The following is a 27,185-nucleotide window of genomic DNA, read 5'->3' as shown; positions in this document are numbered from 1 at the left end:
TAATCTAGTCTATTGCAGAGTCTTTTGATGAGGTTTTTTATTTGACTTACTGAGCTTTTCATTTTCAAGATTTCTGTCTGGTCCTTTCAGAATTTCTATCATTTTGTTGAATTACTCTTTAATATTCAGCATTGTCTCCACTAATTCATTCCTGTTTATCTGTATTCTCTTTGAACACATTGGTTATTTTAAAAAATCAATTTTAATTCTTTGTCCAGTATTTCACCCATTTCAATGACTTTGGACTCAGTTACTGAGAGACTATGAATCTTCAGAGCAGTCATTTTATCTTGTTTTATTCATATTTTTGAGATTATTATATATTGAGATTTATATATTGAGATTTCTGCATCTCTTATATATTGAGATTTCTGCATCTCTTCTGATGGATATTTGTATTAGTTAGCTTTTCTGTAGCTGAAACACAATACCCAACACCCAAAACTTAAAGAAGAGGTTTAATTTGTTCATGATTTCAAAGGTTTCAGTCCATGGTCAGATGGTTCCAAGGCAGAAACATCATGTCAGAAGGGTGTGGTGAAGCAAAATACTTAGTTCATGGTGGCTGGGAAACAAAGCAAGAGAACAGTGGCAGAGAGGAAGGGATGTGGGACCAGATATAGACTCTAAGTTCATGCCTCCATGACCTACACAGACACACCCAGAAGTGTGCACCACCAATACCCTGGGCAGATCCCAAGGCCTATCATGTTACCACTATCAAGTTTAACCAAAACATTTCACCCTTTGTCAGCATGGCAACCAAATATATATTAAACTACACTTAATCTCCAAAGGAATACAGTAGCAAGTCATTAATTCTGCATAACATGTAGCAACTATCATTCATACAACCAAGAACCCAATAATCCCTTCCGAATGTCTCAAGAATTTCAGCACTTTTCAAAAGTTCAAGTCCAAAGCTCCTCTGAGGCTCTTGGCAAACTCTTTAGCTGCAAACCTCTGCAAAAATAAAAAACAAGTTACATGATCTCTAGGTACAATGACCCTAACCATTCCAAAAGAGAGGAACAGGGGAATAAAAATGAAAAAAAACCCCAGCAGGGCAAACATTAAGTCCTGTAGCTCTTTTTTCTGACACCTGGAGCATACAGTGGTGAGATGTAATTCCAAAAAGGACTGGGAAGCACCACCTCTAAGGATGTGTTGTTTGCAACTTACATGGCTTTTCCCCTGGACTAGCTTTGCTCACAGCCTGTGGCTTTCCTCAATAGATGTTCCACATTCCTGTCATCTTCAACTTTCTGGGTTCTCCACTGCACCTGTGGGTTTATTCCTATAGCTTCATATACTTCCCTCTCAGGGTCCCCTTGCCTGGTCTCCCAGGTCTTCCTTGGAAATATTGGAGGAAACCTTTCTGACTACACAACTCTTGCATTCTCTGTGCCAGTAAAACCAGCATCACATGGATGATGTCAATGTCTAATTTCTGTGAGAATAGTAGCTAGGCCACCATGGGCCATGGTTGCAGTGGTCTCTAGGTGCCTTGATGGCTGATCAAAATGAAATCAGTCTTGGGGAACCAATTCATTAGGCAGCCCTCCTTGAGCAAGGGACTCAAGGACCTCTTCTCAAATGAAAATGTGCATCCTTGAGATTGTGATGATAGGGTCTTGCTAATTTTTGAGATGCCATCTACACATCTTTCCTTTTAACCCTATAGAAAGTTTTATAGTTTCTTTTTAATGGAGCTAACCTTTTCAGCAGCTACACCTCTTTTGGCCCCAGCTTTACACATGGTTCTTTTGGGGCTTAAAAATTTTAAGTTTTTCCAATCTTTTCCACTCTGCTTTTTACCTTTATTTCTCACTGTATATCAGGCTAAAAGCAGCCAGCAGTGTCCATGCTGCAGCCTGAATATTGATCTGTCTTTGAATTTCCTCCACCAAATCAATTAGGCTGCCAAACTTAATCTCAGACTCTTGCAAAGTCTCAGGACATATGCAAAATGTACGTTTTGTTTTTTTTTTTTGCCAGAGTGTAACACCTCTAATCCAGTTGCCAACAAAGTACTCCTTCCCAACTGAAATCTCCTGAGCTTAGCCTTTACTGTTCACATTCCTGTGAGCATCCTGTTTGTCCAAGCTCTAATCAGAATTATCCATCAGGCTGAGCTCTGACCAGAATGATCCATGAGGCTCTGCTTATAGTGTTGTAAGGCTTCCCTAGCCTGCATCTTCAAACCTTTCTCCCACAAACCAGTTCCAAATGCTTCTAAACTACATGGTCAAATACAGTCAAAGCAATGATGCCACTTGTCTGATGCCAATTTTATTAGCTTTACTATTATTGGGATACAATATCCAACACCCAGAACTTAAAGGAGGAGAGGTTTAATTTAACTCATGGTTTCAGAGGATTCAGGATATGATCAGCAGGCTCCAAGGCAGGAACATCATTGTATAAGGGTATGATGAAGCATACCTGATTAATTCATGGTGGCTGAAAAGCATTGCAGCAACAAAAAAGAAGGTGTGAGGAACCAGATATAGACTGCAAGGTCATACCTCAATAATCCACCCAGACACCCCCATTAGTATGCTCAAACAGTTCCCAATTCAGTGAAGTTGACATTATTAAGCTTAATCACCATAGTACCTGTTCCACTTTTATGTGAGAGTCTTCTCAGTCAGCAGCTTTCTGTTGAGGGCTCAATCACCAGTACCGCTCAGAGAGGAGAAAATAAACTGCAGTGACAATGACAACACAAAGAAAAAAAAGATATTAAAATACTGTAAAATCCAATTAAAACTAACAGCTACAGAATAGAAAGCAATAACAGCAATAGAAAAGAAAGACCTGAAAATAATATATAGTAATCCTGACATTTTCAGCCACAACCCCTTCAGAAAATCACAGAATGGATTTTGCTCTTCACTGTCAGAGGTCAGTGCTATTAACCATCTTGCCCTCCAAAGTCCAAATTCCCTGCTACTTAAATTTCTGGAGGTTTCAGACTGATCATCCCTTTTTCTATGACTGTATTGTAGCTGTCTGCCACCAAATCTCTGTGGCAAAGTGTTCCCTGGGATGCTCAAGTATGATTTTTCCCTGATTTCTGGTCCTCAGAGTGGCTCAGTCACATTGTGTCATGATGGCTCTTGGTGATATCACTACAAGATATGGCAAGCACTGTAGTGGGTTTCTTCTCCAAAGCACAAGTCACTTTCAAAATAAATCTCTATACTAGACTTCTAGCTTGCAATAACCATGAGTTTCTCCTATTGCTAGGGCTTAGTCCACTGTGTATCATTGGGGCTACTGGCCTTTTTGGAGCTTACCTGGTGCTGGCAGAGTCAGGTTGTTACCCTCCCCAGGATACTTTATATTTTTCTTTGCTTTGCATCTCTCTCTCTCTCTCTCTCTCTCTCTCTCTCTCTGCATTCCTATCATTGCCTTCTTGATTTCTGTAGCTTATACTATCCTTTAGTTGGAATATAGTTTCTACTTTTTAATGCTAACTTTTCTCACTTAGAATCATGTGAAGGATACTTCTGTTACACCATTTTACCCAGAAGTCCCTTATTATTTTTAATTTTTTTTGAGACAGTCTCACTACTCAGTTCAGGCTGGCCTTGAACTCACTGTGTAGCTGAGGCTGGCCTTGAACTCACAGTGATCCTATTGCCTCAGCCTTCCAAGTGCTGGGATTACATGTGTGCACCACCATGCCAGGCTCCCTCATTATTTTTTATGATAATTGTTTTAATTGAATTTCTCATTGATATTATAAATTGTTTTCCTGATTTCTTTAACCAAGGGGCATTATGGTGGGTAAAAACACCCAACCATATATTTCCAATAAAAATATGCATTTTAGAATATTAGTAGATGGCTGTGCATCTCATTAACTGTGCTGGGGGAATACACAAGAAACAATCTTTGTGTTCACCTACTTGGGATGACAAATGGCAAGGTGTGTGCACATGTGTCAAACTGTAAATGGTTGAGTTTTTCCCACATTATGCATCATGTTACATTTATGTGTATTTATAATTTTATTACATGGTTTCTTTTGATTTTTCATGTAGAATTAGCCCAATTCAGTACAATGTCACATGAAAATCTGCTTTAATAACTTTGGGAGGAGGTTGAAAGTGAATCAACAGGTGACTCAGCTACCAATGATGACTTGGATCATGCAAGTCAAAGAAGTTAACAAGATATGACAAATAGAGAAGTACAGAATGAAGACCTTGATTCACATGAGGAAGAAAGCAATGTAAATGTAATGTAAATAAATATTTGACTAGTCAAAATGTTACAAAATGGTAATGTATATCTAAATTATCCAACATTAGAATGAGGTCAGAAAATGTTACTGGTTCTTGACAGGAGTGAAACCTATTGGACGGATTGCCAATACTGCAATTCAGTGTTGGAAATTGTAATGAATGATATGCTATAAGATGTTTTAAAATACACTAATAACGAAATACGAGTAAAACAAGTAATACTCAAAAATATACTTAACATTATCATGACATCTCACTGTCACCAGCCATCATAGCAGGAGTTTATTGTTCTAGTCATCAGAATCTAAAAGATTTATGGAGAAGTGACAGACATAGCACTGAGATTTTTAGCACAATAATGACACTCAAGATATTTGGTTTCTTTCAAAACTACCTACATTTTCACAACAAAAAATCCACCAAGGAAGAAAAAATAAAAAAAATCTGTCTGTTATTTGTTAATTTTTTGAAAGCTTTGTTTTGAATGGTCAAGGAATTTATACACCATCTAACTACATGACAATTGACAAACAACTTGCATCATTCGGTGTTTGTTGGAGGTTTCAGCAATATATACCAATTAAGTCTTCCTAATATGGTAAAGAAATATATGCTCTGGTAGATGTGAAGACATTTTACACCTTAAATATAGAAATTACTGAAACTCAGCCACTAGGTCTTTATTTGTGCAGTAATAAACCATATGACATTGTGAACAGACTTATTGCACCTATTTCAAAAAGTAACCAAATATTACATTTGACAATTGGTTCATTAGTTACCTATTGATATTACATTTGCTAAAAGAACACCAGTTGACCAGCACAGAAACTATTCACAAGAAGAAAGCAGAGATTCCTGAAAAAATGTTGCAAGTTCACAATAGAGAAATGTATAGTACAATCTTTGGATTTCAGAAAGACATAACATTGGCCTCCTATATGGTGAAGAAAAACAAAGTAATATTGATACTGTCAACATTACACCATGATGATAAGATGAGAGCAAAGCTGGGCATGGTGGTGCATGCCTATAATCCCAGCACTTGGAGACTGAGGCAGGAGGATCCTGTGAGTTCAAGTTAGCCTATGCTACATAGTGAGTTCCAGAATAGACTGAACTACATCATGGCTATAAAAAACAAAGTCATATTGATCTTTCAACAGTACACCATGATGATAAGATTAATAGTGAATCTGTGCATGGTGGTGCATGCCTATAATCTCAGCACTCAGGGGCTGAGGCAGAAGGATGCTGAGAGTTCAAGGTTAGCCAGTGCTACATGAGAGTGCAAGGCTATCTTGCAGTATGTAGTGAGAGTCTGTCTCAAAAATCCAAACAAAGAAAAGAACATTGATAGTGAAACCTCAACACAAATGAAGCCAGAAATGGTCACATTTTACAACAAGATGAAAAGCGGAGAAGACATTGTTGGCAAGTTATACAGCAATTATGATGTCACTTGAAACACAAAGCATTGGCCAATGGTTGGATTTTACTGGATCCTAAACATGTCAGGCATAAATTGTTTCATAGTTTAAAAATAAAATAACAAGCACAAAATATCACGGAGAAATTTTCTTCAAGGATTGGGACTGGAATTGATAAATGAACAATTACAACAGAGGAAGAAAGATCTGTATCTGTCCAATAAATGATTTTGGAGCAGACTGGTGATCAGACATGTGAAACATCACAAGAATCTCCTAAGAAAATAGGAAAAGCAGCAAGATGTCAAGTATGTCTTACCAAATAAGATAGGAAAACAAAAGACATGTCTATCATTGTAAGCAATAGTTGTGCATGGAACATGTTGTTCTCATGTGGGAAAACTGCTATAGGTATGATAATTGAAGGAAAGATTATTTTTCTTGTAGAGTTTTATTTGTATTTTCATTGTAGTTCACATAGGAATCTATTTCTATTGTTATTTTTCAGATTCAGTAAACAAACAGCTGATATAGAAAATGTTGACATTTATTCTAAGCACCCCTTCCATATTTGATATTTATTTTATTGATATTTTATTTTCCTGGTAAGTGCATATCATACAATGTTATAGAAAGCTTCTGACAAAAGGAAAATGAGAGAAGTGACAAGTATGGCCTGCCAAACAGGAAAGAAAAGCTAACCGTATGTGCAGTTTTTGTTTGTATTTTCATTGTACTTCACATAGGAGTTTGTTTCTGCTGTTATTTTTTAGATCTTCTAAGCATGTAAATAGTTGATGTTGAAAATGTTGATGTTGGGTTAAACATGGTTGAAAGGAGGAGGAGTCATGTTGGACCTATTCAGAGAAAAAAATCAGCTAAAAACACAGGTAATTGGAAGAAATGGAGGGACATACATCTTGATGCCAAAATCAATCTGAAATAAGATACTAGTAGACAAATAAAACACAGATGGGGGACTTCATAAAACAGCACATCAGCCCACAGGGCTACCAGCAGTGTAACAGCACCAAGCAAGAATTGCCATGCTGGGAAGTCACCCAGAAACTTATAGACTAAAAAGATGCGGCTACCTCAAGCCACAGAGGATAGATTTGGGAAAGAAGGCCTCTTGTCTCTTTAGCCCTCGTCCGCACAAAGGACACTGCACCCTGGCCAGGGACTTCACTGTTGCTGGCAAACAGAGCTGATTAGAACTTTGCTCCCTCCCCAAAGGAAGGGCCACCAGACCTTCCACCCTGCCTTTTCCTTTTTCATTTCTTTCTCTGTTGTGCACTCCAAAGTTGGGACCACAGTGCAGCTGAAAAATGAGAGTTGCAACCAGGGGCTTGAGAGAAAGATGAAAACCTGTGCTGGATTTTAGCAAAGGTAATTAACCTCCTGGAGAGGAGATCAAAGATCCAGCAGAAGTGAGCAGCACAGCCACCCCCCTTCTAAGACAAGCACTCCCCAACAGCACAGCACCTCCCACCCAAGCGGTCTGGACAGGATAGAGAAGAGCCAGTGGGGGTGCAATGGGGGAGGCTGTGCAAAGACCAAGTGACCAAGTGGAGCCAACTATACACAGAACTGAGAACAGCCCTGAGTTGATCCTGCCTGAGGATGCCACAGCAATGTTAGGGAAGCTTGAGTGGGCAGAGAGAGACATCCAAAAAGCTATGGGCTGAAGACCAACCACCACTCCCACAAGATCAAACTCTACCCAGACTTGGTAGGGATACACAGCACAGTTCTGGGACACTACCTGCCTTGGACATTACCATAAAAGTGTGTACTGCAGAGGAATTTCGGTTTTTACTTTTATTTTTCATTTTTATTTTCTTTCTTTGTTTTGTGTCCTATTTCTGTTTTCTTTTTAATTTTTTACCTTTATGTTTTTCTTGTTCTACTCATCCTCCTTCTCTCTTTCCTAAACTATATCTCTTGAGGTTATGATATTTTCATGTGAATGAAAATTGTCTCTTGTCTTTCTGACTCACTTCAATATTCTTATGCTTTATCCTTCATGCTTTCTCTCTTGCCCTCTTCTCCAGCTACCCAAACCTCATCATCTGTTGTCCTCCACTCTTGCCTCTACTACACTTCCCTTCATTTATCTCTCTGTTTTGCCCCATCTCAATTAAATCCCCCCATAAAAGCACCCCACGAAGGGGAAACTCATAATATATAAGCTCCTGGTTTATGTTGGATTGTTATATAACTGTAGGTCTTGCTCCTATGGTTAAAGGTACCAAACTGACAGTTATAATTTGTCAATTTCTAGGCTGTCCTTGAGACTACTGATATTGCTATTTGTACTACTTTAGCCAGGATGTCCTACTTGTTGTACTTAGTTGTTCTCCCCTATATGAAAACACTGAGATTGTCTGGGGCCATAAGCACCACCATAATCCAGTATCAAAGGACTAGGTGCTAAGCCAAATAGCAACTTCTGATCCTTAATAAATTGGGAAGATAGGATCTTGAGACAGACAAAAAGACCAAGAACCACATATGCCCAGATGACATCTCTGAAAAATAGACATTTCCAAGAGAAGCCTTGATACTAGTGATAAAGCTGTCTGCCATAATAAATTTATAAGCATCAGCACAAAAATATAATAAAATTTTTAAAAATAGAAAATGACAAGACACAGGAGCGAAATGCAATCCCACACCTCCAGCCCACCTAGGACAAGTCCAGGATACAATGAGATAGAGGAAATCAGAAGTCACCCACCTGATTTTTCTGAGATGATAGAAGTTGAAGTCAGAAAACAAATACAGACAGTCACAGAGAAAATAATATCTCAGATAAAAAAATAAATGATTAAAATGAAAGACATGCTCAATGAATCTAGAATAGATACAAATAAATAATAGAGGAGATTAAGAAAAGGATGGAAAACATGAATGCCCAACATAGGAAAGAAATGGAATTCATGAAACATATTCAAACAGATATCGAGGAGATTAAAAATTCCATTGAAAGTATACACAATAGAGTAAATGAAAGTGAGGAGAGAATTTCTGAACTAGAAGACAGGAATGCAGTTAACGACCATGAAAAGAAAGCAATGCTAAAAATGGCAAGGAACCATAAATTGCAAGATGATGCAAAGAAGAACATTATTGGATTGATTGGGGTGAGTGAGAGAGTTGGAGATAGTGCAAAGGCCATATGAAACCTGTTCAAAGAAGTATTGGTAGGAAATTTCCCAAACATGGAAAAAGAAGTTGATATGCATGACCAAAATAAATCTATACCAAGGCATATAATTATTAAGATTCCAGAAATTTAGCACAAGACCAGAATACTAAAAGCTGTTAGAGAAAAGAAATAAATCACCTACAAAGGGAAACCCATCAGAGTCACAGTAGTCTTTTCAACACAAACCCTTAAGTCATGGAGAGCTTGAAGTGAGGTATTCCAGTTTCTGAAAGAAAACAACTTCCAACTCAGATTGAAGTATCCTGTAAAACTATCTTTTAAATTCAATGGACAAATAAGATACTTCCATGACACAGAACAACTGAAGAAATTCATGACCACTAAACCAGCTCTACAGAGTACCCTGAAGAATATTTTAGAAAGAGATAATGATGAACACAACTCCAAGAATATTAGTAGAAAGAAGCCACCATACAGCAAGCAATTAAACAAAGAGGAAAGACAGGGAACCAACAGCAGGACAATAACATGACAAGGATAAGCCAATATATTTCAGTATAACCATCAATGTGAAATAGGAAGAAAAGAGGCAAAGGGGAAGGGGAAGTGGGAGGGGTAGGGGAAAGGAAAGAAGGGAATGGAATTAATATGAGAAAATGAAAAAATGGAAACAAAGTTTTTGTAAATAGGGAGGGATGGAGGGGTTGAAGGGAGGGCAGAGGAATGCGTAAAAAATAAGAACCAAGAAAGATTATGTAAAGGTGCAAATTTCCAATTATGAATGTCATTATATTGTATGCCTAAAATGTACCAATAAAATTAATAAAAAAATAATCAAATATAACAAAAAAATCCCATCAATGGGCTCAACTAATCAATCAAAAGAAACAGATTGGCAGAATGCATCAAGAAACAAGATCCAACAATTTTCTGCATAAAGGAAAAACATTTACCCCACCCCCATACATAGATTAAAAGTCAAAGGATGGAAAATAATATTCCACATGACAGGAAGCCAGAAAAAAGGAGGCACAGATATACTATTTGTAGACAAAGTGGATTTCAAGTCATGACTGATTAAGAGAGACAAAGAAGATCACTATAGGGGCAACCCACTTTCCGATTCTCCTTCTTTTAGACAGAAGCTCTTTCTTTTGATAAATTTTCCTACTCCTAAGCTCCATTGTTCCTAGAATTCATTCTTTGATTTAAGGGAACATGAATTCGTGTCTTGTATATCTAGCAGGTTTGGGAGTTATATGTATTCCCCTTATATCAACAGGAGGCACAAGACCTTGTCCAGCAGGTGAACTAATTGCAGCAAACTGAATAGAGCTTGGAGCAATGTGTGGCAGCTGCAGAAGCCATACTGAAGGAAGTAGGGAGTGCTACCTTCTCTCAGAGCATAAATCCCATGCACCAGGAGAGGAAAGGGCGGAAGTAGAAGAACCCTTGACCCAAAAGGAGGGCCCAGAGGTTCCACCTAGGTCTACCCTCCAAACAACGTATATGCCCTACACAGCTATGGAGCAGCGAGAACTGGCAAAGCAAATGAAGCAAAGGGTGAGTGACAGTGCCTGCATGGCAGCTACAGCTCTTGGATGAAGGGACTGACAACACAGAGGTAAACACAAGGGAAATGGCCCAATTGGCCAGCATAGTCAGTACCCTCTCCACGCACTGGATTTTGCAGGATGCACAGAGGCTGGCTGGTGGGGTGAGTAACTGTACTATGCTAAATTGGCTGAGGGGAGCAGCCCACACGATTTGGTCAAACCTGGGTGACTTGATGGAGCAAGTCTAAGAGATAGACACCATATCTGGACTTGGTAGGTATGCTGCGTGAAATGGACATGTGGCAGATGATATTTGCTGCTCACTATAGTAGCCGTGAGGGAGAATTGCTCACAGCACACATGAAAGATCTGGTCCTAGCCAGCAGCCCAGCTGTGGTGTTTGGCACAGTGGCAGCCCTATTAGAACCTTTTATAGATCATCTGATTCATGATGCAGTGGACACCTTGGCGATTCTGGGTGACATAGAGGTGAAATATTAAGGTAAGGCAAGACCAGTAAAAATCCAGCCATGAAAGGAGAAAAAACCAAGTAGCACTGGGATAAGTGGGACTAACCCCACAGGGGCAGATGCTTGGTCCACTGAAGGTAAGCTGACACCAAATCTGGGCAGGTGTGATAGCAGCTAGCTTAGACACAGACAAGCTAAGGCAGCCCTTAGACATGTTGCTGCCTTTGTGGAAGCAGTTGCGCCCTGACCAGCAAACCAGCCCATGAGCCCGAAGGTAAAGGCAGCCCCTGTGACATAGGATGAGCTGATGCTGACAGCTTTTTGCCCAGACTAGGGGACAGGCTGAGGTATCCAGTTGTTAGGGACCCTGGGAGACCAAAGGCCACATATGGAATTAACTACTTATTGGTCCCTGAAAAATGTGCAGTGTGTACTGGTGTTGGTGGATACTGAAGTCAAGTCAATGCGATCCATGGCAACCCAGACTGTTTCACAGAAACCAATGGACACGTAGAAGAGTATGGAGGTCACTACATTACTGTCTGGAAAGCCAAGGTGACTTTGGGCATTGGGCATTTAGCCCTATGTTCCCATGATGTTTGTTTCCCCAGTTGCTGAATACCTACTGGGGTGTACATACTGACTGGTGCCAGGTTAGACAACCACACAGGCAGAATTCTGTTTTCAGGTTTGCATGATTAAAAACTATTGTTCAAGGACATCTTCATCATGCACTATTGACTCTCCCACATGCAATTCTGGTTGTGTGTGTAAAGCAGTACCAGCTGCCTGGGGGTCATGAGGAAATAAGACACACTGTTTTGAGGTTGGAAGAAGTAGGGGTGATACATCCTGCACAAAGTCTTTTCAAGTCCCCTGTTTGGTCTGTGTGGAAGCCTAATGGGACTTGGAAAATGACTGTGGAGTACCAGGAACTGAACAAAGTGACTCCTCCATTGCATGCAGCGGTACCTAATATTGCTGACTTGATGGAGCAGTTCACTCTGACATTGGGTTAATACCACTACATAGATCTGACCAACATATTATTCTCCATTGCTATCATGCCTGAGAGTCAGGAACAGTTTGCCTTCATGTGGGAGGGCAGACAATGGACTTTTTAAGTGTTGCCACAAGGTTGTTTGCATAGCCCTACTTTGTATCATAGTCTGGTGGCCCAGAACCTGGCCACATGGACCAAGCCACACTCAGTGTCTTTGTTCCATTATATTGCTGATGTCATGTTAACCTCTGATTGCCTTACAGATTTGGAAGCTGCCGCATGCAGACTAAAAGAAAGTTTGCTGGCCTAGGGTGGGCCAACAATAAAGACAAGGTCCAGGCCCCTGGCTTATCTGTCAAATTCTTGGGTGTTATATGGTCAGGTAAGACAAAAGTAATACCTAATACAATAATTGATAAGATCCAGGTGTACCCTAGACGGACAACTGTATGCCAGTTACAAGTGTACTTGGACTCGCTAGGTTTCTAGTGGACATTCATTCTGCACCTAGCCACCTTGTTGCATCCTCTATATCAGACGACTCAAAAGGGTGCAACATGGGACTAGACTGATGCAGCAGAAGCTGGATTCTAGGACTCAAAGTGGGTGCTCACACAAGTACAGGCCCTTCAAATTGTTGACCCTACCCTGCCTTTCACCATACTGGTGAACGTGGATGAGGTTGGGTTTGGCTGGGGTTTGTGGCAAAAGCAGGGGAAGTGGAACCACCCTACTGGCTTTTGATGACAGTTGTGGAAAGGAGCTGAAAGCAGGTATTCCCTGATTGAGAAGCAGTTGGCAGTGGTATGCTGCTCTGCACACCCGTGAAGGAATCACAGGGCAGCAGATTGTGAAAGTGCAAACTAAGTACCCAATAGAGGGCTGGATATGCACATGGATGTCCCGCCCCAGGAGTGGAGTGGCCCAGGCCCCCATGCTGGCACAATGGGGAACATATCTACAGCAGAGAGCCTTTTTTGGCCAGCCCTCTAGTGGGCAAACTGGCCGCAATGCTGGGACCTGTAACATACACGGCCCAAGAAACCATACATGATGATAAGTTACCAGTCATGAGACTAGTCCCTATGTGGAGGGGAAGGAGAGATGCCTGGCTGAGGCCTGGTATACTGATGGCTCTAGTCTTGACACAACCCCACAGTGGATGATGGTCACTGTACTTCCCAGTACAGAAATACTCTGGTTTCTGGTTGGGACAGGGAAGTCAAGCCAATGGGCAGAGTTGCGGGCAGTGTAGTTACTTGTCATGCATGAGGATGAACCTCTGCATGTTTGCACAGATAGTGGGCCATCTAGCTCACTTAGAGGGCTGATGCTGTGGTTACTAACCTGGGAGGCCCAATACTGGCAGATAGGACATCAACCCCTTTGGGGCGCTGAGTTATGGTGAGACTTATGGGAGCATGGTCACACTATAACACATGTAGTGTACCATGTGTCAGGATATAGGCCTTTTCTCTCACCCAAAAATGATTTAGCAGCCTCCTTAACAAGTGTAGCAGCCCTTCGAGGGCCACCCTCAACAGTGGTGGCTTGGCTCCATAAGAAAATGGGGCACATAGGGCCCTGTACCATGCAAGCTGTAGTACAGCAATGGCATTTGAATATGACCCCCCAGAGGCAAGAGCAGCAGAGAAAGTGTGCCCTCAATGGGCTCAGCTGGCCCCTTGCAGGAGAAGGGTGCCCACACAATTGGGTGCAATACAGTGGGGACCCCATCCCTTGCAGCAATGGCAGGTAGACTATATCAGGCCCCTGCCTCTCTCACAGGGACATAAATATGCTCTAACTGCTGTGGATACTACCATGGGTATAGGCTTTGCCTATCCTGTGCCCTCTGCTGACCGGGTCCATACAATTAATGGCATTACTATGGTTGACTGCAGCATATGGGTTGCCACTAGGAATAGCGTCTGACCAGGGAACCTATTTTACAGGTGCTCAGGTGCAACAATAGGCCAAAGACAATGATAGCACTTGGCACTTACATGTGCCCTACTAGTTGCAAGATGCTGGTATGATTGAGAGGTATAATGGACTCTTGAAAACTCAACTGGCCTATTTGGCTCCAATGTTTATTGGGTGGGTGCGGGCCTTACCATAGGGTGTTCAGTTGCTCAATGACCAGCCCAGGTGTACAGGTAACAGCCAATTGGATCCCCTTTTGAAAGAACAGCTGACTCATCTGCACATTAAACCAGCAGAGCAAGGTCCTAAGGTGGTAAAAGGGGCTCTTTGATCCTCCCCACTCTAGAGCCTATGCAGTCAGGGACCAGGTACCAATGGACTTGGGACTGGCTTACAGACCCTCTACTGAGGAATTGGGTGTTGCTCTTGGAGCCCTGTGGGGGGGGGTGCATTATGACAAAGAGGAGTAGCCCTGGATTTCAACATGGCCCTTCACAGCCTTGCTGTGCTCCCCACCAGATGCCAGAGTCACCATCCTAAAGGGAAGTGACATTGTGGCTTCTTGGCCTATCCCCCTAGGGGTGACAGACCTGGCTCCAACCCCCTTGTTTCCAGTGGCAATGGGGACACAGGTCTGGTATTCTAAACAAGGAGGTAAATGATACCAGGCTGTTGAGGTGCTGATCCAGAAGAGCACAACCATCTCACAAGGACTGAGAACTATAACGCATTATGGTTGGGGTGGCTGATGGGGAATCAAGTAACATTATTGGATGTCACTCCACTATGTATTGAACAGTTCGATATGTCAGTGGGAAATCACACAGCAGGATAGATACCCCTGCACTTGTGTAACAGCTCATTAAAGGTGAATGACACAAATGCCTGATTGGTCAATTGAGGACACCTTATGAGTCTGTGGCACTATGGACTGGCCATACATCCCCATGCACTGTATGGGGCACTACATCTGGGGTTTTCCCTATGTTAAGGGCACTATCAGGATCATTCTGACAGACACACTCCACAACTGGGACACTGTGTATACAGATGGCACCACATCAAATGGGTTGCCTGGTGGTTTTATCCTATGGCGGTACTGGTGCCAGACACAAGGACGTAGATATAGACCTCCAAATTGAAGCTCTAGCTCAACACACCACACAGGCCCTAAATACCATGTGCCATTCTCTGATGTTGTTCATGGATCAAACATTCCAGATGATAAAGGTGGTGTTACAGAACCATATGAATCCGGATTTGTTGACTGCAGCACAGGGAAGCACTTGTGCCCTCCTACATGTAGAATGCTGTGTTTTTATTCCTGCTCACCAGGGACAAGTACAAGAGGCCTTACAAGAGACGGACACGGAAGTGTCCACCATCCAGGCCTTGCAACAAGACTCCTTGATCAAATGGTGGGAATCCCTAGGATCCACCTGGAGCTGGGTAGCTCTCAGTGGTGCTGTAATAGCAAAGGGGTTGGTACTTGTATGTTGTTCCTTGTATTGCTTTTGTGAGATCTGGGTATAATGGGCAGCTTTGTGTGCCATTTGCAAGAAGGAGCAGCTTGCCAGTCTTTGAAAGGATAGGATGTAGGAGGCCACTTCAAGATGTGTCAAAGCTGGGGTATCTGAAGGCACCTGAGGACACAATCCCATCATTTAGAGCAGGCACATGATGGGGTTTCCTTATGTAATAATGAGTCAGCAGAGACAACCATACATGCACCACACAGACTGCAAGGTCTCCCAGAATGTTTTTTTTTTTTAGTTCTTTTATTGGTACATTTTAGGTATACAATTCATTTACATTTATCATTGGGTGTTTGTACCTGTACATGATATATCTTGGTTCTTATTTTTTTCCCCATTACCTGTGCACCCTTCACCCCCTCCGCCCTTCCCTATTTACATAGATTTCATTTCCATTTTTTTTCTTTTCTCATAGTTTTTCCTTTCCTTCTTTTCCTTTGCCCTTCCCCTCCCTTCACTCCTTCATCTTTGGACCTTTTTTCCTATTTCAAATTATCAGTTATTCATTTTAATCATTTTAACCCTTGTTTAGACCATTAGATTCTCACACTAGTGAAACTATTCAGTATTTACACATGTGTGTCCTATTTATTTCAATTAAGAGTATGGCCTCGATATGCATCCATTTAGCTATAATGACTCTAGTTTTTCAATTTTTATGGCTGAGTAGTACTCCATTTTATTTTTAAAAAACCCACATTTTCTTTATCCAGTTTCCAGTTGATGGGCACTTGGGCTGTTTCCAAGCATTAGCTATTACAAACTGTGCCACTATGAACATGGGTGCACATATATCACTGTGATATGATTCTTTTCTTTTGGGAAGATACCCAGCAGGGGAATAACTGGGTCAAATGGGACCTCTAGTCCTAGTTCTTTGAGGTATCTCCATACTGACTTCCACAGGGGTTGCACAATCTGCACTCCCACCAACAATGGAGAAGGGTTCCTTTCTCCTCACAGCCCTGCCAGCATTGTTATTTGTTGATTTCTTGATAGCAGCCATTCTTTCTGGGTTGAGGTGTAATCTCAGTGTTGATTTCATCTGCATCGCTCGAATGACCAGTGATGTTGAACATTTTTTCATATATTTGTTTGCTGCATTTACTTCTTTGTCTGAGAAATGTCTGTTCATTTCAAATGGCCGTTTTTGAATTGGGTCTTTGAATTTGGGGGGTCTGATTTTTTTCAATCCCTTATGTATTCTTGATAGTAGTCCTTTGTCTGAGGTACAACTGCTAAAAATTTTTTCCCACATTGTAGGTTGTCTGTTAGCTCTGTTGGTGGTTCATTTGGCAGTGCAGAAGCTTTTTAAAAAGATGAGATCCCAGTTGTTGATTCTTTCTGCTAGTTCCCGTGTTGCTGAGGTTTTGCTCATGAAGTCTTTTCCTATGCTAATGTCTTCAAGAGTTCTACCTAACTTATCTTCCAGCAAGTTTAGTGTTTCTTCTTAATATTTAGGTCTTTAATCCACTTTGCTCTTAGTTTAGTGCATGGTGATAGGTATAGATCTAGTTTAATCTTTGGCAGGTTGAAATCCAGTTTTTCCAACACCATTTATTAAATAGGCTATCTTTCCTCCAATGATGGTGGTTGGCTCCTTTGTCAAAGATGAGGTGGCTGAGCATGTCTGGAGTTGTTTCTGCATCTTCTAATCTATTCCACTGATCCTCAGGTCTTTTCCTTTGCCAGTACCATGCTGATTTTATCACAGTAGCTTTGCAGTATAGTTTCAAGTTGGGGATTGTGATACCCCCAGCCATGTCTGTGTTGACTAGAATTGCTTTAGCTATTCTAGGTCTCTTCTGGTTCCAAATGAATTTTTGGATTGTTTTCTCTAGTTCTGTGAAGGATATTGTTGGAATTTTAATTGGCATTGCATTGAATCTATATAGTAGCTTTGGAAGTATCGCCATTTTCACTATATTGATTCTTCCTATCCAGGAGCAAGGGATGTCTTTTCATTTTCTTGTATAGAGTTCGTAGTTTTCAGTGTAGAGGTCTTTTGCTTCCTTTGTTTGATTGATTCATAGATATTTCATTTTTTTCGATGCTATTGTAAAAGGAATTGTTTTCCTAATTTCTATCTCAGTGAGTCTGTTATTTGTGTACAAGAAGGCTATTGTTTTTTGAGTGTTGACCTTGTATCCAACTACTCTACGGAATCTGTCAATTAAGTCTAGAAGTCTTTTGGCAGAGTTTTTTGGGTCTTCTATGTAAAGTATCATATCATCAGCAAATAATGACAGTTTAACTTCTTCTTTTCCCATCTTTATTTCTTTTATTTCTTTCTCTTTTCTAATTGCTGTGGCTAATGTTTCCAAAACTATATTGAACAGGAGTAGTGATAGTGGGCATCCTTGTCTTTTTCCTGATTTTTGCATGAAAGGTTTCAATTTTTGACCATTTAGTATGATGTTGGCTGTTGGTTTTTCATAGATAGCCTTAATCAGGTTAAGATAAAGACCTTCTATTCCAATTTTCTGTAGGGTTTTTATCATGAATGGGTGCTGGATTTTGTCGAATGCTTTTTCTGCATTGATTGAGATGATCATGTGGTTTTTGTCCTTGACTCTGTTAATATGGTGTATTACATTTCTTGATTTACGAATGTTGAACCATCCTTGCATCCCTGGGATAAATCCAACTTCGTCAGGGTGTATGATCTTCTTGATGACTCTCTGTATTCTGTTTGCCAGTATCTTATTGAGGATGCTTGCATCTATGTTCATTAGGGAGATTGGCTTGTAGTTCTCTTTTGGGGTTGGGTCTTTCCCTGGTTTTGGAATCAAGGTAACACTTGCTTCAAGGAATGAATTTGGATGTATTGGGTCCCTTTCAATTTCTTTGATGAGTTTAAAGAGTAATGGCATTAGTTCTTCTTTAAATGTCTTGTAGAATTCAGCAGTGAAGCCATCCGGACCTGAGCTTTTCTTTGTTGGTAAATATTTTATTACATTTTCAACTTCACTCATTGTAATTGGAGTGTTTAGAATTTCTATATCTTCTTCATTTAACTTTGGCAATTTGTATGTATCTAGGAATCTGCCATTTCTTCTGTGTTTTCCATTTTATTGGAGTAGAAGTTCTTCAAGTAGGTATTGATGATCCTCTGGATTTCTGTTGGATCTGTTGTGACTTCACCTTTTTCATTCTTAATTGCATGTATTTGTGACTTTTCTTTCCTTTTTTTGATAAGGTTGGCTAAAGGTTTATCAATTTTTTTATTCTTTCAAAAAACCAACTCTTTGATTCATTGATTTTTTGTATTGTTCTCTTAGTCTCCATTGCATTGATTTCTGCCCTGATCTTTATAATTTCCTCTCTTGTATGTGCTTTGGATTCGTTATGCTCTTCTTTTTCTAGGAGCTTGAGGTTCTGCATTAGGTTATTTATCTGAGTTTTCTCTGTTTTCCTAATATAGTCATTCACTACTATGAATTTCCCACATTGAACTGCTTTCATTGTGTCCCATAGATTCCTGTACGTTGTACTGGTATTTTCATTTACTTGTAGAAATTGTGTAATTTCTTCTTTAATTTCTTCTGTGATCCATTGGTTGTTCCAGAGGGTGTTATTCAGTTTCCATGTGTTTGTTGGGGTTTTGCGGTTTATGTTATTGATCTCCAATTTTATTGCACTATGGTCTGATAATATACAGGGCATAACTCCAATTCTTTTATATTTACTTAGACATGTCCTATGAGCTAGCATGTGGTCTATTTTGGAGAATGACCCATGTGCAGCAGTAAAGAATGTGTATTCCGATTTTGTGGGGTGGAACACTCTGTAAACCTCTCTTAAGTCCATTTGTTCAATAGCTTGGTTCAGTTGTAGAATTTCCTTGTTAACTTTTTGTCTAGATGATCTGTGTATTTGTGATACTGGCATATTGAGATCCCCCACTACAATTGTGTAAGTGTTTATTTGGTTTCCCACGTCTATTAATATTTGTTTTGTGTAGTTGGGGGCATTTGTATTTGGTGCATATATATTTAGGATTTTCATCTCTTCTTCCTCTTGGATTGTTCCCTTCACAAGGATGTAGTGGCCATGTTTGCATCTCTTAATTAGTTTTGGTTTGAAATGTACTTTGTCTGCAAATAAGATTGCTACCCCTGCTTTCTTCTGGGTTCCTGTGGAGTGGAGAACTGTTTTCCATCCTTTTACTTTCAGTCTATGAGTTTCTTTTTGAGTTAGGTGTGTCTCTTGTATACAGCATATTGTTGCATTTTCCTTTTTATCCATTCTGCCAGTCTATTTCTTTTGATTGGTGAATTGAGGCCATTAACACTGATGGTTATAATTGATAGATATTGATTTATCCTTGTCATGATGTTTAACCTTCGTTGGTTCTTTTATTTCTCATTTTTCCCCCCTTCCCTTTAGTGTCTCATCTTGCCTGGTGGCTTCCCTCTGTTGGGCCTCATGGAGTAGTGACCTTCATTGCTTTTTTTCTAGGATATTGTTTAGAATTACCTGTAGTGCTGGTTTGGTGTTCATGAAATTTCTCAGGTATTTTTTGTCGTCGAAGTATATAATTTCCCCATTGATTTTGAAAGATAATTTTGCAGGATACAACAGTCTAGGTTGGAAGTTATTTTCTTTTAGGGCTTGAAATACTTCACTCCAGGATATCCTTGATTGGAGGGTTTGTGTTGAGAAATCTGCTGTGATTCTGATAGGCTTTCCTTTGTAGGTGATTTGTTTCTTTTCTCTGACTGCTTGTAGGATTTTGTTTTTCTGTTGGGTTTCTGGGATCTTGACTATTATATGTCCAGGTGTAGATTTTTTTTGATCATGGCTAGTTGGAGTTCTATATGCCTCACTTATCTGTATGTCCAATTCTCTACCTCTGTCTGGGAAGTTTTCCACTATTACTTCTATGAACAGTTTTTTATGTCAATTGTGCTTTCTCCTGTTTTTTCATGGACTCCTAGCAGTCTTATGTTATTCTTCTTTGCATGAGCTCACAGTTGTTGGATTGATTTCTCGTGGTCCCTTACTATTTTTAAGAAATCTTTATTTTCATGGTCTCTAACCATGATCCTGTCTTCTATATCTGATGTTCTATCTTCAGATTCCCTTAATCTTCTGTGGATACTTTCTATGGAGTTTTTGATCTCCTAAATATCTGTTTGAATCTGTTTCAAGGATTCCATTTCTTTCTTATGTTGGGCAATCATGGTTTCCATTTCTTTCTTATGCTGGGTATTCATGGCTTCCAGCATGTTTCTGAGCTCATCTATTTTTTATCTGTTTCTGTTCTAGATCCTGTAATCATGACTTTCACTCTGCTCACCATCTCTGTGCATGTCTGGGAGATTATTTCTGCTTTGAATTTTTCCAGAGCTTCATTCATCTGTTTTGTTACCTCCTGTGCTGTCAGTTCAGGGTATCCAAGTGGTTGGTTATGGGACTTTTCCATCTCATTTCCCCCAAGATTTACCCTTGGTGGGGTGGAAGTCTGAGTTTGTGCCTTGCTTAAATGTCTTCTCATTTTTGTTTTTGGTACTGTCCTTGGTTTAACTCCTGGGTTGGTAGCTTGAAATTGCTTATTGTAGGTATCTTTGTTGCTTGTAATTAGAACCCTTATGGAATGATTGCTTCTCAGAGATGTCTTCCAGATATAGCTGGTCTTTAAGATTTGAGTCTCTAATGACTCTAAGGCTATGTCATTTTCCTTATACTAGGAAGGTTCACTGACTAGATCAATAACAACAACTTAGTCCAAGTGATACAATCAGCAACACCATTACATGAAGTACATCTTTGAAAATGACATTTTGTGGTAGTTATTAATCTATCACCTTTAGCTGTGTGAATTAAATCAAGATCGAGGACCAACCCAACACATAGTGAATACACTCCTCAAGATAACAACTTTACCCTTTGGGATGGGGAGTTAGAAGGGATTGGGGAGGGAAGGATATATGGGAAGAAGATTAGGGAAAGGTTAGCAGTGTGGCCAGAGGACACAGGTGAGAAGGAAAAAGAGAATAATAGCAAAATAAAGAAGAACTTGGAATGAGGACCAAAACAGGGACAAAAAGGGAAGATGAACAATGTGGGAGAACAAGAGAGTGAGTGTAAGAGAGAGAGAAAGGAAAGAGAAAAGAAAAGAAAAAAGGAGGGAAAAACAAATATTTGCAAAGAGTAGGAAAAAAATAAAGATCAGAGGAGCAAAAGAAAAGAAAAGAGAAAAAAGACTAATAAAACTAAATTTGGGAATAAATAATAACCATGAAGATGAAGGGCCTCTTTCAGGGTATGTCTCTGCTGTCACAATACACAATGTGGGTTGCAGTGTGCAGATATAAGTCAATGATTCTCAGCAAGCTAGTCACAGACCCATGAGATTCAGGCAGATTTCTGGCTGCAAGTCCCAAGTTTAGCTCCCTATCTTCCTGTAGGGTTGAACTCTGCAGAGTTGTATTGCAGGTTCCAACTGCCCTTCCCCTGAAGATAGTCCTGGTCCTGATGGGAGGAGAAGATGTCTCCAACTTACCCAGTACAGTGGTCTGGTGGTCCGGTGTCATGAGTCTTTGTACTGTGGAACCAGTTGGCTGTACAGAGGAGTGGGGGGGGGAGAGGGTCCAGCAGATTGCTGCCGGGGTGTGGGTTGATTTGGCATGTTCCGTGAGACTCACGGCATTGCTATGGCATCTGCAGACCTGCCTGTCTGCAGTGGGCTGATTTGGTGCATTCCATGCGACTCCCACCCAGAATGTTTCTTCTTACTATGTTTTCGTAAAAAATTACTATAAGCACTGTGCTGGAAAATAAAGTTTGGTTCCTACTTTTTTGTGAAAAAGAAGGAGAAGGTCACTACATCCTTGTAAAGGGAACAATCCAAAAAGAGGAGATAATAATCATTAGTATATATGGACCAAATACCAGTGCACTCACCGATGTAAAACAAATATTAATGGACATGAAAAATGAAAGAAATGCCTGCTGCAGACAGGCAGGTCTGCCCACACCCTACCGAGGTCCCCAGTCCCCCAGAACACTCTGAATCAGCCCGCTGCAGACAGGCAGGTCTGTGCATGCCCTACCCAGGTCCTGAGTCACGTGGAAGACACCGAATCAGCCCGCTGCAGACAGGCAGGTCTGCTCACACCCTGCCGAGGTCCCCAGTCCCATGGAACACAAGCCGAATCAGCCCACTGCAGACAAGCAGGTCTTTGCACGGCCTACCGAGGTCTTGAGTCATGCGGAAAACACTGAATCAGCCCGCTGCAGACAGGTAGGTCTGGGCACGCCCCACCGAGGTTTGAGTCACGCGGAAGATACCGAATCACCCCACTGCAGACAGGCAGTGACCTGATTCCAAATTACAAAGGTGCAGAGGAAACCAGACCACCAGACCAAGGTACTGAGTCCCACTGTTCCCGGCCCAGAGGTAGGGGTTTCTGAGCCACCACCCCACTGCTCCTGGTCCAGAGGAAGGGGCTTCCTAGTCACCATCCCTCCTGCTGCTCCTAGCCGAGAGGAAAGGGCTTTTGAGCCACCTTCTGTCCCGCTGCTCCTGGCCCAAAGGAAGGGGCTTCTGGGCCACCATCCCTCCCACGGCTCCAGGCCCAGAGGGAGGGGCCTCTGAGCAACCATCCCACTGCTCCTGGTCCAGAGGAAGGGGTTTCCCGGCCACCATCCCTCCAGCTGCTCCCAGCCCACAGGAAAGGGCTTTGAGGTCACCATCCCTACTGCTGCTCCCAGCCCATGTCCCACCTCACCCAGATCAGAGGAGGTAATCCGTACAGGTGTTAACAGCCCCCCGCCCCAGTCAAAATGAGAAAACACATAAATAAGTCTCAAAACCAGACTTCCAGATCACCTACAGCAAACTCAAAGGGAAATGAGATGGAACACTCTGATACTCAACCACCTAGACCCACTGAACTGGCAACAAAGGGGATCTGGAAAAAAAGAAATCAGAAATAATTTCTCAGATAACAGGAGAAATTGTGCTGCTAGTGCAAGACGTGATTAATAAATCTAGAGAGGAGCTGAGGAACATGATGGAATCCCAACATAAGAAACAAATGGAATCCATAAAACAGATGCAAATAGATTTCCAGGACATGAAAAACTCCATTGAAAGTCTACATAGCAGAATGAGCCAGTGTGAGGACAGAATTTCAGATATAGAAGATAAGATTGCAATTAGTCACCAGGAAAAGAAAAACTGCTTCAAAATTATAAGGGAACATGATAAATCAATCCAAGAGCTGCTAGATGATACAAAAAAGAATAACATAAGACTGATTGGGCTCAATGAAGAAACAGGAGAGAGTGGAGATGACATAAAAAATCTCTTCACAGAAATATTGGCAGAAAACTTCCCAAGCAGGGGAAAACAGCTTGACATACAGATAAGTGAGGCATATAGGACTCCAAATAGCCTTGATCAAAAAAAATCTACACATAGGCATATAATTGTTAAGATTCCAGAAACTCAACAGAAGAACAAAGTTCTCCAAGCATTCAGAGAAAAGAAACAAATCACATACAAAGGAAAGCCCATCAGAATCACAGCAGACTTCTCAACAAAAACCATCAAGGCAAGAAGAGCTCGGAGTGACATATTCCAAGCCCTAAAAGAAAACAGCTTCCAACCCAGACTGATGTACCCTGAAAAACTATCTTTCAAAAAGGATGGAGAAATAAGATACTTTCATGACAAAGAGCACCTTAGGAACTTCGTGAATACCAAACCAGCACTCCAAAGAATTTTACACAATATCCTAGGAACAGACATTGAGGATCACAATCTCAGGAAGCAAAGTAGAATGAACCCATCTGGCATGACAAGAAATTACATGTAAAGGGGGAGAACCCAACAAAAAGAAAAAGTCATGGCAATGACAAGTCAATGCGTTTCAGTTATAACTATCAAAGATAATGGTCTCAATTCACGAATCAAAAGAAATAGACTGGCAGAATGGGTCAAGAAGCAAAATCCAACAATATGCTGCATACAAGAAACACACTTAATTCAAAAGGAAACTCATAGACTGAAAGTGAAAGGGTGGAACACAATACTCCATGTGACGGAAACACCACAGAAAGCAGGAGTAGCTATCCTCTTGGTAGATCAAGTAGATTTCAAACCAACACTGATTAAGAGAGATGAAGAAGGACACTACATCCTTGTAAAGGGAAGAATCCAAGAGGAAGAGATGACAATCATAAATATCTATGCACCAAACACTAGTGCACCCAACTATATAAAACAAATACTAACGGACATGAAAAGTCATATATGCACTAATACAATAGTAGTGGGGGACCTCAACACTCCAATGTCACAAATAGATAGATCAACTAGACTAAAAATAAGTAATGAAATACTAGACCTCAATCGAACTCTTGAACAAATGAACTTAACAGATGTTTAAAGAGTCTTCCACCCCACAAAATCAGAATACACATTCTTCTCAGCTGCACATGGGTCATTCTCCAAAATAGACCACATACTCACACATAGAACATGTTTAAGTAAGTGCAAAGGAATTGAAGTTATCTCCTGTATATTATCAGACCATAGTGAGATGAAATTGGAGATCCAGAGCAAAAGAAACTCAAAAAATTTCATAAACACATGGAAATTGAACAACACACTTCTGAATAACCAATGGGTCACACAGGAAATTGAAGAACAAATCAGACAGTTCCTTCAATTAAATGGCAATGACAATACAACATATCGGAATCTATGGGACACAAGGAAAGCAGTCTTAGAAGGGAAATTCATAGCAGTGAATACGCATATTAGGAAAACAGAACGAGCCCAATTAACCTGATGCTGAACCTCAAGCTTCTAGAAAAAGAAGAGCAGGACAACCCCAGAGCTCATACAAGGGAGGAAATTATAAAGATCAGAGGAGAAATCAATGCAATGGAGACTAAGAGAAAGATACAAAAAATCAATGAAGCCAAGAGTTGGTTCTTTGAAAGAATCAACAAAATTGACAAACCTTTAGTCAGCCTTGTCAGAAAAAGGAAAGAAAAGGCCCAAATCCATGCAATTAGGAATGAAAAGGGTGAAATTACAGCAGTCCCAGCAGAAATCCAGATGATCATCAATACCTACTTCCAGAACCTATATGCCAATAAGATGGACAACACAGAAGAAATGGACGGATTCCTAGATACATGTGCATTACCAAAGTTGAACGAAGAAGGCCTAAAAATTCTGAACAGCCCAATATCAACCAATGAAATTGAAAATGTAATTAAAACCTTATCAACTAAGAAAATCCCGGGCCCTGATGACTTCACTGCTGAATTCTACAAGACATTTAGAGAGGAACTGCTGCCACTACTGGTTAAACTCTTCAATGAAATAGAAAGGGAAGCAATACTCCCAAATTCATTCCTGGAAGCAAGCATCACCTTGATCCCCAAAGCAGAGAAAGACCCAACTGAAAAAGAGAACTATAGGCCAATCTCACTAATGAACATAGATGCAAAAATCCTTAATAAGATACTGGCAAACAGAATACAGAAGATCATCAAGAAGATCATACACCCTGATCAAGTGGGATTCATCCCAGGGATGCAGGGATGGTTCAATACATGAAAATCAATTAATGTAATACACTATATTAATAGAGCCAAGGACAAAAACCATATGATTATCTCCATAGATGCAGAAAAATCATTTGACAAAATCCAACATGCATTTATGATAAAAACCCTAGAAAAATTGTAATAGATGGTCTCTACCTCAAACTGATAGAAGCCATATATGAAAAACCAACAGCCAGTATCATACTAAATGGTCAAAAACTGAAATCCTTCACACTCAAATCAGGAACAAGACAAGGATGTCCACTATCACCACTCTTCTTCAATATACTTTTGGAAACACTAGGCACGGCAGTTAGACAAGAGAAAGAAATAAAAGGAATAAAGATAGGAAATGAAGAGGTCAAATTGTCATTATTTGCAGATGACATGATACTCTATATAGAAGACCCCAAGATCTCCACCAAAAGTCTTCTAGACTTAATAACCAAATTCAGTCAAGTAGCTGGTTACAAGGTCAACACACAAAAATCAATAGCGTTCCTCTACACCAATGACAGACTCACTGAGAGAGAAATAGGGCAAATTATTCCTCTCACAATAGCATCCAAAAAACTGAAATACCTAGGAATCATCCTAACAAAAGAAATCAAAGACCTCTTCTCTGAAAACTATGGCACTCTGAAAAGAGAGATTGAAGATGATATCAGAAAATGGACAGACATCCCCTGCTCCTGGGTAGGAAGGATTAATATAGTGAAAATGGCCATACTTCCAAAACTGCTATATAGATTTAATGCAATTCCAATTGAGTTCCCAGCAGCTACTTCATAGACATCGAGAAAACAATCCAAAAATACATCTGGAGCAAGAAGAGACCCAGAATAGCAAAAGCAATTCTAGGTAACAGAGACATGGCAGGGGGTATCACAATACCAAACCTGCAACTCTTCTACAAAGCTACTGTGATAAAAACAGCATGGTACTGGCAAAGAAACAGACTTGAGCACCAGTGGAACAGATTAGAAGATGCAGAAACAAAACCAGACACACTCAGCCATCTCATCTTCTATAAAGGAGCCAAACACCCTCACTGGAGGAAAGATAGCCTCTTCAATAAATGGTGCTGGAAAAATTGGGCTTCAACTTGCCAAAGATGAAAACTAGACCCATATCTCTCACCATGCACTAAACTAAAATCAAAATGGATTAAAGATCTAAATATTAAAATAGAAACTCTGAACCAGTTAGAACAGAGGTTAGGTAGAACCCTTGAAGACATTGGTGTAGGAAAAGATTTTATG

The 27,185-nt window shown here is 40.5% G+C and overlaps 1 long non-coding RNA gene across 3 annotated transcripts in view; it reads right to left on the bottom strand.

Moving 5' to 3' along the window:
- Window positions 1-274: 274 nt before the first annotated feature.
- Window positions 275-27,185, bottom strand: part of LOC110347170 (uncharacterized) — a 183,096-nt gene continuing 156,185 nt past the window's right edge. For all 3 annotated transcript variants that reach the window (XR_015450118.1, XR_015450119.1, XR_015450117.1), the window contains 2 exons: window positions 2,620-2,708; window positions 275-963 (listed from right to left, as the gene is read on the bottom strand). This is a non-coding gene — a long non-coding RNA (uncharacterized LOC110347170). The remainder of the gene's footprint in view (window positions 964-2,619; window positions 2,709-27,185) is intronic.

Source organism: Heterocephalus glaber, unplaced genomic scaffold (assembly GCF_053883595.1).
Source record: "Heterocephalus glaber isolate CG9 unplaced genomic scaffold, H.glaber_assembly_v1.0 deba00000936, whole genome shotgun sequence".
NCBI classification, from domain to species: Eukaryota; Metazoa; Chordata; class Mammalia; order Rodentia; family Bathyergidae; genus Heterocephalus; species Heterocephalus glaber.
The sequence above is the reverse complement of the archived record's forward strand: the minus strand, read 5'-3'. Positions and strand labels throughout refer to the sequence as shown.